Raw genomic sequence first — 13581 nt, forward strand, 5'->3', positions numbered from 1 at the left:
ACTTTAATAGAAATAATGTAATGGAATATAAAATCTTGTAACACTAATAATATTAAATTGCATAACGTTGACGTCTGGCATTCTACAACCTTAACTTAACCGACCTTAACTTTTATGGAATAGGAGGAGAAACGAGCGTACGGGTCACCTGGTAAGTTATCACCGCCGCCCACATTCTCTTGCAACACCAGAGGAATCACAAGAGCGTTGCCGGCCTTTAAGGAAGGTGTACGCGCTTTTTTTGAAGGTACCCATGTCGTATCGTCCCGGAAACACCGCACAAGGAAGTTCATTCCACAGCTTTGTAGTACGTGGAAGAAAGCTCCTTGTAAACCGCACTGTGGAGGACCGCCACACATCCAGATGGTGGGGATGATATCCTAACTTAATATGTCATTAATTATTATATTGTTCGTAACTCATTTATATAAATATACTCACTATAACTCCAAAGCAATCAATTAACATATCCATATACAACTCTTTTTTACCCAAACTTATATATTCAACATTTAAAATCCTACATTTCTTTAAATTTCCACAGCACCTGTACTGAATTTTGCTCTCAATGATTCCCTAGGACCTAGGTTATAAGTAGCGCGAATAGCCCTCTTCTGCAGCACAAATATTGTATTAATATCGGCAGCGTTGCCCCATAACAATGTACCATAGGACATAATACTATGGAAATAACTAAAGTATGCTAGTTGCGCCGTATCTATGTCAGTTAATTGTCTAATTTTTTTAACCGCGTATGCTGCAGAACTAAGTCTGTTCGCCAATCCTTCAATATGGGGGCCCCATTGTAATTTGGATTCTAGAGTTATGCCAAGAAATATAGCAGATTCCACCGGTTCTATCACCTCTCCATTTAACAATACATTTGCATTTACATTTTTGACATTTGGTACGGTAAATTTAATGAATTTAGTTTTCTTGCTATTTAACAATGTATTTGGTATTTTGACGTAATGTCCAGTGGTGGATTTCGGCTGATAGTAGCAAGCTCAACTCAAACCGTGATAAATGCGGTAGAAGATGCAGAGAGAACCCACATCTCTACGCCAAAAAATCCAGCCGATTGGAGATGATTTGATCGTCGATGCTTCGAGCCGCTCTTCGTTGTATGCGGTCAAATTGAAGAAGCTGGTACGAGAGGTGGTAAGAGGTGTGAACAGTACTCCATGTGAGGCCGAATTTGCGTGGTGTATAGTTTGCAGGTGATAGCTTATAGTGAAGTACAATACTCGGTGTATTATCTACATATCTATTATTATCTCTACTCGGTAGATTATCTATATATTTACGGTCCTATTTATAATGACTTAACGGAGGCTTGAAACATCGCTAATAAACGCTTGTTAAAAATGGTATTCATAATTGCATATTAGAGCTAAAACGCCCATTATTTCTTCGAGCTGATGTGACTTATATATAGGACCCTTCTATAAACCTATTTTAAACCCTCTATAGCAAAAACATGGCCGACATCGATCAGCTGTCTCGTACGTGACGTATTACCGTGGTATAATAAATATTAACAAACAAAAAATATTGAACATACATAATTTATGTATTTGCTTATAACCTAGTACATAATTTGAATATTATGACAATATTTATTTTTGTCTAGTTTGAAAAATGCAAATACAGACTACTCAAAACTTAGATTTTTGTGGGTTGTGGTTATTTTGTCATTGATTTTTGACAACAGCCATTGACATTGAAATGATTTCTGGTCCATAGACAGTACCTTGCTAAATCAGTTAAAAAATGGTTTTTGTACAAAATGGCAACATTGCTTACTATAGAGATGTTTTAGATATCGGAGGTATATCAAACGATTATGTTATCGAACGTTCGATTGTATTAAAACACATTTTAACTAATATAGGTTTATACCTTTGATTAGCGTCTTGTAATAAGACAGTTAAACTATCAAATTAAATTGGTACGTTTAAAAAATATATTTTTCCGCTAACTGTACCGCTGTAATTGAAATAGTAACCGAGATTTCAGATTATTTTCTTTTGAATGAGAGAAAAATCATTTGATATAGGTCAAAATGACACTTATGATTGACGAAGTTTTTAGCACCGGTTCTGAAAAGTTGAGCTTGGATGAGAAGAAGTCGCAAGAAACTCATTACGAGTGGTAATGAGTGGTATTGAAATAAAATTGGAGTGTATGTTTGTAATATTGAAATAACCGTTTTTTACTAAATGTATATTATGAATACATATACGTACTGTTTATGCACTAAAATAACATTTTTTACAATTTTTGTCTGTCTGCCTGTCTGTCTGTCCGTTTGTTCCGTCTAATCCGGCGACTTTTATTGGCAGGTAGCTGATGTAAAAAGGAGTAACTTAGGCTACGTTTATTTAAGACGAAATAAAGCAATATCCAAGAAACGGTCTACTTCTAAAAATATTTTAAATGGCAAAACAACGTTTGCCGGGTCAGCTAGTACTAACATAAGGTAAAGGCGAGGTGTTACTTATTTATTTTGCCGTGTAAAGGCTTCTATAATTTTCACTGTACGCTCATTAAGATTTTGCATAAATAAATATTACATACATTAAGTAGGTTTATTTTGGAGAACTTATATATTGTATAAATATATCACAGTTGAGTTTGAGCATTCATTTGTAAACCATTGGTACAGAGACGACGTAGGTATTAAAATAGAAAATAAAAAAAAACGTTATATGTTCTGTGCGATTGGATAGAACCGAGTGAGTATTTATATACTGTTTTTTTTTTTTATAATTTCGTGTTTTGCAAAACAATTTTTAGTATTTTTTTTATTGTAGCAGTTGTATTGCAATATTCTAGAGAATCTTTCATATACATTATAAGTGGTTTTCATAAGCGCCATTTTATATATAAGCATGTCGGGATTAACTTAGGATTTTTAGGATAGAAATCATTTTTAAAGGATGGATAATTTAGTATAATTTGGCATGTTGATACCTTAAATTGCCGGTCAACATCTTGGATACTTTTCATCCCGGAAACTGAACAAGTCCCCGTGGGATATATAAAAATAAAGTAACGTAAGTTATATAAAACTTAGTACACAACAAACTACTGCATCTAATTTAGTAAAATTTTGCATGTACCTTATATTACCGGGCAACGTGTTAGATATTTTATCTACACCCATGCTTTAAAACCTCTATTAAAGATTCTGAAACAGTTAGCTTATTGCCAACATTAAAACACCCAATGTTCTAATAACCATTACATCATCCAAAAGAGTGTTGTAATGTTGTACTGAATTTCATAACAACACTCCTATGTTTTTTTTTATCCCTTCATGCGCAAAGAGTTTCAACATACAGCCACATTCTTATTGCTCGATGCGTGGTATCTGTATGAATTTCAAAATAACATTTTCGTTTACGCGCGCTCCACACTCCCAGAACGTCGCGCGCCGTAAAAAAAAAGTAGGTTATTCGACCCGCCATTTTCCTTCGATATTTTTATTGTTTTGTTTAGAAAAAATGAGCGATTCATTTTAAACGCTGCAATATTCGAGTGAATTTTAATTATTGCACTATACAAAATGTAAATTACTACTAAAATAAATAATTGTTTCATTAATACTTAGTTTAGTATTGAATGATATTAGGTTACTACTAGGACTGGTAATTTAATGTTAGCAGTAAGCTAACTGTTTCAGAATCTTTTAGAGGATTCATATTATGGGTGTAGATAAAGTCTTGTATGCAACTGTTGATAATTAGGTATTAAAACACTCATGTGATACTATTATCACCCTCGGCTTTGCCTCGTGTGACAAATCCACATTCGTGTTTTAATACCCCTTATTGCACAACAGTTGCATAAATAACTATTTCATCCCTAAAAATGTTAGAGTTCTCGTTGGATACTTACAAAACTAAAGTATTATATAGCTAAGTGCACAATAACTTATCCAGATAATTTAATAAAATTTGGCCTGTTGATACCTTATATTGCCGGTCAATATTTTGGTTACTTTTCATCGCAGAAAATTAACGAGTTCCCGTGGGATAGTTAAAAAGCTATTGTAACTTATATAGCTTAGCACACAGCAACTTATGCACCTAATTTAGTTAAAAAATGTCAAGTTAGTACCTTATATTGCAGGTCAAACAATGTGTATTATAAAAATTTAAAACATCCTATAAAAGTGACGGGTTCCCGCGGGAAAATAAAACATTACAAAAACATAGTCCAGCATAGCGTATTTCTTATTAAATCAACTTTGTTAAGTGAGGTAAAGTAAGTATGCATTTACTCATGACAATACATTACATTATATACATAGTAAAATTAAAAAAATAAAAATACGACGTCATGTAAAGGACACCCACTCAGCATTTTTGGAATTGATTTCATACAATGATATTCAGTAGGTACCTACCATGTGTGACGGACGTCATTTCCACCTGAGGCAAAGGGTGCGAACGACGAGTCAGTTAGGCCAGACATAGGTACATCGATACAAACTAAACTTAATCTTAAAACCCTATGAAAATCTCAGCCCTACCTTTTGGCTTTCCAAAGTAGTATACATTTATAAATTTAAGTGTTGGCCATTATATATTATTATAGTTTTCAATTTAAATTATTGGTATTCAAAATAGATTTAAGATCACTTATAAACAAAAAACTACCATTCATTTGACAATTTATGCCTCAGACATGAGAAGAATACGCAACAAACTCAGCGGGCTTTTTATTTCATTTACAATAATTAAAAAAAGCGTTATAAAAATATGCAAATTAAATAGCCTGACGGCAGTTGCTTCATTCGCACCCTGTGGTATCATAAAGAAAGTTAGTTATGTTATAATAACCTTTATCACATAAAAGTGTTTTAAATATTATTTTGATCTTCGTAACACATTTGTTTTGTACATTTTCTGGGATTATGCATAAGCATATACATTGCCCAAAAAAGTAATTAAATACTCAATTTAATTGTATATTCAATTATTTAGTTTTAACCGAAACACGTAAACTTATGTAAACCTAATTCAGATACCAACCAGCTCCTAACAAATACCAGCTGTTATAAACTGTAACACGCATATATCACTGTATTCGTGTAGGATCTTTTGTGAGGAAAATAGATATATTATTAATACTTAAGAATAAATTAAGTGATAAACGATGCACTGACTTGTTGCAATTACAATTGTAATAAATTACAATGGCAATTGGCCAATAATATTAGGGGTTAAAGTATTAAATTGCCGATTTGTACTGAAAAATTGAAATTCGTTTTTTTTTAATTAACATACTTACTATATCAAAATAATTACCATTATTATCTATACACTGCTGTCATCTAATAGGAAGGTTATTTATGCCTTTGCGATAGAACTGTGGTGATCAGTGGCGTAACAATAGGGTGGCAGGGCTGGCAAAATGCCACGGGCTCCCGACCCAAGAGGCCGCGAGCTCAAGTTAACGATCAAACTACCTTAGGAATGTCCAAGCAAATGATTAAATCCATACATGACGAAAAAATGCCTCTAAATAAGTGTCGAGAACAAGGGTATGATGGTGCTATCACAGTGAAAGGGGCTTATGGTGGAGTTCAAAAACTCATAAAAGATGTCGAGCTAAATGCCGTATATGTTTACTGTGTCGCTCATAATTTAAGTCCAGTACTCAATGATGCATTGAGAAAGGTTATTGATGTGCAATATTTTTTTGAAACAGTTCAACAAATTTGAAATTTTTTAGGGCATAGTATCAAAAGATGGAATATTCTATCAAGTTTTATATCTAATAAAGAAAGTGAGCTTTCAACTTCAATAACATTAAAAACATTAAACCCGAGGTGGGCAGGACGTTATGATGCCGTTTTTGCTTTTATAGTTCGGTTTCTTGAAGTCCAAAGAGCGCTACTGAAGACAATTTTGTTAAATTGCAAATTAGATGAAAACAATGAAGCTATTTCACTCAAGAAGAAGATCGAAAACTACAATTTTAGTATGTTATTGGTTTTCCATTGCAAGATCCTACTATATAATCGATAGTAATCGATGTAGCCTCTAAAGCACCTCAGTCATCTTCAAAGCCGATCTTTCAAATGCCTTAAAACGTTTGAAAATTTGTCTAGAAGAATTGGACAAGTATGGACATGAATTTGAAAATTGAAAAATGGAAGCAATTTGTTCAAACTGAGCATATTTTGTCAAGTATTGGACATCATTATAAGCCAACTGAAATCGTGCTTCCATCCAATGAATGAAATTGTTTCAAATTTCAGTGTTTTGCAGCCTTCCACTTTAAAAGTTTTAAATGACACTGATCTATTAAAAAGCTCTAGAATTGGTTGAGATATATAAAAAAAGGCATATCTGAATCATTTGCCAGAGAAATTCTCAATTTTCGATCCACTTTCAGAGACGAAATAGAAAAATCTTCGTATATACGTAGAGACCTTGCTGATTTATTATTAAAAAAAAATAATTTTATGTCCTACCAGCTTTCCAGAAGACTTTAGTATGCACTGCATTAATGTTATTTCTTACAATCTCTGTGACAGCTAGTGCTAAACGATCGAAGCCTATTTCAGAAACTATGAAATAAGACAGGTTATGTTTTTTTTATGATAATAAGGGACGAGACGAGCAGGACGTTCAGCTGATGGTAATTGATACGCCCTGCTCATTACAATGCAGTGTCGCTCAGGATTCTTGAAAAACTCAAAAATTCTGAGCGGCACCACAATTATTGCGCTCGTCACCTTGAGACATAAGATATTAAGTCTCATTTGCCCAGTAATTTCACTAGCTACGGCGCCCTTCAGACCGAAACACAGTAATGCTTACACATTACTGCTTCACGGCAGAAATTGGCGTAGTACCCATAATCTAGCCGGCATCCTGTGCAAAGGAGCCTCCCACTGGTAAACGGTAACTTGGCTATTCTGTCTATTGAAAATTCTATGTCCCGATCTTTAAACTCTGATGATATTATAGACACTTTTGCGGAACAGAAAGCTCGAAAAGCAGATTTTTCTTAATAACTGTCTTATTGAAATTACCTTCCTCCCGAGAAGAAAACTTTTTATCACGTAGAAAATTGTCCAAATCACGAACAAAATGGTAGTCCGTTGGAGCAAGGTCTGGCGAATACCGAGGGTGACGAATGATTTCCAATTGCAGTTTCTGTAGAGAAACTGTCTCGCGTTATCGTGAAGCAATAGTAGTAGGTCTATTTATGAGTCGGGGCTGTTTCACTGCTAATTTTGCTATCATTGGTCGGAGTTCGGCACAGTAGACATCTGCCGTTATTGCTTGACCAGATCGGAGAAAGATATAGTGAATAACACCATGCTGACACCACCAAACAGTTACCATTACCTGCGGCAAACCTGGGGTCTGTCATTGCATTTTTCTCTTACGGCTATCGTAAAAAATTTACTTTTCATCGCATGTCACAATTACATCCAATATTTCTTCATTTCTGTATCGATTCAACAGGCAAAACATTTTTCATACTTTTTTTATTTTATTAATTTAACTAAATTATTATTTTTCATAGCCTGATTGCGGTCGCTCCATTCCCACACAAATGTCTTTAACAATTCTTTTGAAGTTCCTAACACATTTTGTTTTGTACATTTTAAGGGATTGTGTTGTAAAAGCATATACATCATCCAATAAAAAACTTACTAACTCGACGTAGCCGAGTAGTAGGCATGTCAACTTCTTGTTATGACCACTACTTGGTTAAGTCGATGAAACTTGGTGAGTTTCTTCCCGGTTCTTCTCAGAACAAGGCCTCCTGGTGATTACTTTCATAAGCGTACAAATTGTAACATAAAATAGATTTCATTTAATGTCAAGACACACGGATGAACAACACAGTGAAATTACTGGGCAAATGAGACTTAACAACTTATATTTCAAGGTGACGAGTGCAATTGTAGTTTATTTTTTCAAGAATCCTGAGTGGTATTGATTACCATCAGCTGAACGTCGTGCTCGTCTCGTCCCTCAATGTCATAAACAAAGTGATCACATTTACATTGAGGAAAATTATAGTTATATTCCCAACATATCTATAGTCCGTCCATACATAATATAAACATTCGCTTTCATAATACACTAATAAGGATGTATAGATTTGGGTCAGGGTTAATAAATATGTTCTAGTAAAACTTGACACTGGTAACTGGTCTATTAAATTATATGTTCTAAATCGTAAGCATTTCCCAAATGTTATAATATATTCATTAGCATACTATTATAGATTTATTGAATTGTTTTACATAGTTGTTACAATAACGTGTTTATTTATTTTTTGAATCTTACACGTGCCTTATATATCTCGTTGAAATCGTATTTTTATCGCCAAGAATATTTGAATATACGAAATTCCCAATAGGCAACGATATCTGTTACACTCTGTGACATTATGTATCTATGTAATAATAAAAAGCGTTTAAATATTCTACAGTAAAATAAGTCTAGGCTCTTAGATTAAGGACTCGTTGTCGTAAAGTGTGGCAACTAATACTACGCCCAAGTGGGCGTACTCGAGCCAGTCTTGAACATTGTGTGACGTTGGCGTGCCAGGTGTTCTGTTAAACTTTGCAAATAATTGTAACTAAAATGCCGGGCTGCTTAGTAAAACTTTATAAAAATATTGCAAGAAATAAGAAAGACACTGGGATCATATTTCATCAGTAAGTATTATTTTATCAATCAATGTAACATAACACGAAGCGTATGCTACAAAATTTGAAAGATGCCATTGAGTGTCAAGATGCCATGCACACAAGCTAGTAGTTGCCGTAATAAAATAGTTGATTGTTAACCGAGGGTCGAAAGAATCAATTCCCGAGCTATTTAGACGGCGGCTATAGTCCGAGTAGGAATTGATACTTTTACCCGAGTTAAACACTCTACTTTTCATTTGGAATATGAGGAAAATAAAACTAGTTGTTTATCTAAGCCTGTATTAGTATCCCGCCAATTTATGTCGAGTCTTTAAATTTTAAATATGGAACTTACCGCGTAATTGTTGCGGTTTATTCCGCTCAAAGAAGTTAGCGCTAAGTTCACACTGGCTGTTTAGAAAGTCACATGGCCGCTGGATTTTTTTTAATTAGTTCATTTTACATAAAACTCTCCACAGCAGTTCTATGTTTAAAGTTCATTCCGGCCCTTAGGTGGGAAGTAATTTGTATGAGTTTTTCCCTCTCTATGGAGGGAGGCAACGTTTTCCACCCTATAATCAGATCAAAACAACATTACTTTCCGAGTATGAGAAATGAAAAATCTATTGTTTGTAGGTAGTGCGGTAGATACCGCGACCTAACTAGACAGTTAGAGGGTAGTGGAGACCAATCGTTAATATAAGTCTAGACTATATATTAATAGAGCACGGCAATACTTCAAGCCGGCCCACATACTAGCGCTCTACAAAGCGCAGGTCCGGCCACACATGGAGTATTGCTGTCATCTCTGGTCTGGCGCACCCCAGTATCAGCTCGATCCATTTGACCGCGTGCAACGCAGAGCAGCTCGAATTGTCGGGTACCCAGTGCTCTGTGAACGGCTGGATCACTTGGCGTTGCGTAGAGACGTCGCTTCATTGTGTGTCTTCTACCGCATTTATCACGGGGAGTGTTCCGAAGAGCTGTTTAACCTGATTCCTGCCGCCGAATTCCACCTTCGCACGACACGCCACAAGTTAGGATATCATCCTCACCATCTGGATGTGTGGCGATCAGCGGTGTGGATGTGATCAACGGATCAGCGTGTGTGGTTTTCAAGGAGCTTTCTTCCACGTACTACAAAGCTGTGGAATGAGCGTCCTTGTGCGGTGTTTCAGGGACGATACGACATGGGTACCTTCAAAAAAAGCGCGTACACCTTCCTTAAAGGCCGGCAATGCTCCTGTGATTCCTCTGGTGTTACAAGAGATTGTGGGCGGCGGTGATCACTTAACAACAGGTGACCCGTACGCTCGTTTGTCCTCCTTTTCCATAAAAAAAAAAACTATTGTTGTTAATATGGTAAAGCATCATAGAATAATGACTCATGCACGAACGAACTGGCTCTCAATCTCGCTGCGGCTATTTGAGCAAACCTTACTGAGAATTCCTGTATTAGACATGGTGAATGACGCCATGCTAAAGTAACCTACCAGACAAGTGTTTTTAAAAATTCTTTTGAATTTCGTAATACATTTGTTGTGTATACTTTCTGGTATTGTAAAAGCATATACACCGCCTCCCAAAAGAATTATTGTTACGTGACCAGACTTGTTTTAAAAAAAATATTTATTATAAGGTTTCACGTTACATCAAGTTACATCTAAGATTGATTTACCGACTAACTGCTATAGTTCTAGCAAGAGCTTATATTATGCTTAAGGTATTTGTGTACTTAACTAATGTATTGAAGATAACCTAAACATGGGAACAGTAAACAATATATTAAACAGTGCTAATAGGGTCGTTTCTAATTACAATTTAGGAAAAATACATAAACAGAGTCATTACGATATAAATTTTAAACATTATTAGGAATTAAGAGTAAATAATAGGAATAATCAATGTATAACTATCGTAAGGCAATACACTTGAAGCTTGTGATGGCTGAGTTCTTTCTCGTATTTTAGAACACATTGAGTATCATTACACAATATGTTTAACCATTTGTTGTTGTTTAAAGCATGGAAAATATTGATGTTTGTGGCGAATGTCGTTGTGGTGCATATACTTGGCATTATGCTTGTAACGCTATATAGAATTTGTTCTTCACATAAGGATGAATCATAGACGGTGAGTTTATTACAGACGTAAAGCGTCTTATAGCATACGTCTGTTGTCCATTAGGGTTCATGGCTAGGTGTTATGTATAGATAGATAGATGCTGTATGCTCAGTGGTAATGGTGGTATGTTTTGAGAAATTAGGATGTTGGATTGGGATAGAGTATATATGATACAATGTTTAAGGTTTATTTTGGACTAATGGAAATTCTAGTATATATCTAACCGATTTGAATAGACATATGCAGATAATGTGGAGGAATCTAAAATTATATGAATATTTTTTATGATTACAGAGGCTACTAGACGTCTTTTAATTCTTAAGTAGGTTGTTAGTTTCAACTAATACAGAACTTCTGTTATGTATAAAGTTTTTGAAGAGATATCTTCACTCTGAATTTCTGAATTTAATATCAAATAATATCGTTTTGGCGGAATTTATGTACTCGTTCAATCTATTTATGTTTTCATTTATATTTTGTGCATCGAGTGCAATTTTAAAAATAGTTTCCTTAAAGTTTAGAGTCGTTGATGATGTTATTTGAATCTGCTATTGCATAAGTGTTGATAAATCTAGTTCACGTTTCTCGTTGTATCTTTGTGTATCTCTTGCATCAGGTTTCCTATAACCCATTTAAGAACAGAACGAAGGGCATTAAACAACTCTCTTTTTTGTCCTATTTATTGTTATTTTACCCTAAGTAAATATTTAATTCTGATAATCTGTTTTAGATTTTTCCTAAGTTTGTTTTTAAATATGATTTTGTTGATTGCACATTGGAGAATTTTGGGTGTTCAGATTATATGGATTGGAACTTATTAGATAATCGGCGTAGAGATTCATGAGCGATAAATAACGGTTTAAGGTATATGATAAGTTTCCATGACTCGTCTGAAGGAAAAATTAATCTTTCTTCTAGAAATAACAAACTTGAATGAGATGGTAATGGTTTGGTAGTTTTTATATTGGTTTCGGCAGCGGCGATTGGCATGCAAGCAGGGCTCTTTAGGCGAAACAGTCTCGTTAAATGTATTTGATTAAAGCCTATATTGTATAATTAAAGATTTTATAAATATGTACATTTTGTTGAAAATAATATATAATATTATTTTTATGATACAACCGATGATGACACTGATAAAAGGATTATTAACCAATTTCTTGAATGAATTGGATTTTAGGGGAAGTTTTGGCCTGTTTGGCAATTGAGTTATATTTGCTAATTAGAAGAAAGTGATATGTTGCGATTAATTTAATTATGATGAGATATATAACTATTATTAATCTAAAATTTATAAATTAAATTTCGAATAAAAACTTAAACTAATAATTAATTTCGAATTGTTTCTTGGGTAACAAATCGTTTTCGGATAACATAATTTTCATTAAAGTCTACACGTATTATTTCGTACGGGCCGTCCCATTTAGCATCCAGGTTGTTAGGATTTGGAATTCTTAGCATTACTTGGCTACCAATTTGAAAGTTAATTATATTTTTGATTTAGCTTTTTCCTTCATGGATTGAACAGTACGTAAAGCGGAGTCTCTCCAAACCTTCAAGAGTTCAATTAAATATTTTAAATAACATGCTGTAGGTTCTGGAATAGATTTTATTTAATAAAATTAACGAGGTTTGAATCCGAATAGAAGTTCGTGTGGAGTAAAGCATGTAGAATTATTATTCGAAGTGTTATGACACATGATTGCAAATGGTATGTCTTGATCCCATTCAACATTGAATTGAGACATGAAGTCGTTTCCTAGGATACCGTCAGCAATTATATTGAGATCGGCTATATGAAATTTTGGGATTTTAATTTGATTTAGATTTTGTGTGTTTGGATTTAGGAGTTTCATATGGTAGTAAGTTATGAGAGGTATTATTTTTAGGATTTGTTTCAGAGTTCGGTGTTGAATTGGATTGATTTAGTGCACGAAGATTTAGTATTTTGAAACCGGCTTGTCAAGTCATCTGTTGCACACAGCGTGTATCACGAAACTGTCTCCGAAAGACTAAATTTGTTTGTGAACATACATTACTTTGTGACTTAACTGTTACCGTCAAAATGATTTTCGTTTGTCCCCGGTGGACTGGATTTGAAGAGTGTTTTAGTTTGTTTGATAACTGAACCTCCCTTAAAGTTGTAGGTTTTCCAGGCTGTTGTTTAGTTCCTGCTGGATTATAAGGTTTGTTTTACTTTACTTTGTAAAATATTAATTTCTCATGTAAGTGACAATAGGTCTTAATGAGAATAAAGTTATTTAAACCTAAGGTTCCAAGACTGTTGATGGGTCGAATTTGCTAGCAACTGTCATTACCATAATGTTAACACGAGGAACAAACATAAACTTATAACGGCTACTGCTCGGCTAAGTCGACTTAATAATGCTATGAAATGCCTTACGATAGTTCAAACAAAACAAATCTTATAACTATATTTACAATACTACGACTTCATTTATGAAGTTTTGATTTCAGTTTTAATTTTAATTAAAACTATCATTACGTGGAAGCGTACCAAGAATACTGGCAGCATTACCGCGTTGGATAGCAAATTTACTCTTTGTACTTAATAATGTTTAACATTTATATCGTAATGACTCTATGTATTTTTCCTAATCGTAATCAGTACGTTATCATCATCATTAGTATGTAATCAGTATGTTTACTGTTCCCATGTTTAGTTATGTTCAATACATTAGTTAAGTACACAAGTACCTTAAGCATAATATAAGCTCTTGCTAGAACTATAGCAGTTAGTCGATAAATCAATCTTAGATGTA

At 34.2% G+C, this 13581-nt stretch overlaps 1 protein-coding gene across 4 annotated transcripts in view; it reads left to right on the forward strand.

Moving 5' to 3' along the window:
* Positions 1–2606: 2606 nt before the first annotated feature.
* Positions 2607–13581, forward strand: part of LOC126973630 (acyl-CoA Delta(11) desaturase-like) — a 56044-nt gene continuing 45069 nt past the window's right edge. For all 4 annotated transcript variants that reach the window (XM_050820968.1, XM_050820967.1, XM_050820969.1 and 1 more), the window contains exon 1: positions 2607–2738. The gene's annotated coding sequence lies outside the window, so the exon portion shown is untranslated. The remainder of the gene's footprint in view (positions 2739–13581) is intronic.

Source organism: Leptidea sinapis, chromosome 29 (genome assembly GCF_905404315.1).
Source record: "Leptidea sinapis chromosome 29, ilLepSina1.1, whole genome shotgun sequence".
NCBI lineage: Eukaryota > Metazoa > Arthropoda > Insecta > Lepidoptera > Pieridae > Leptidea > Leptidea sinapis.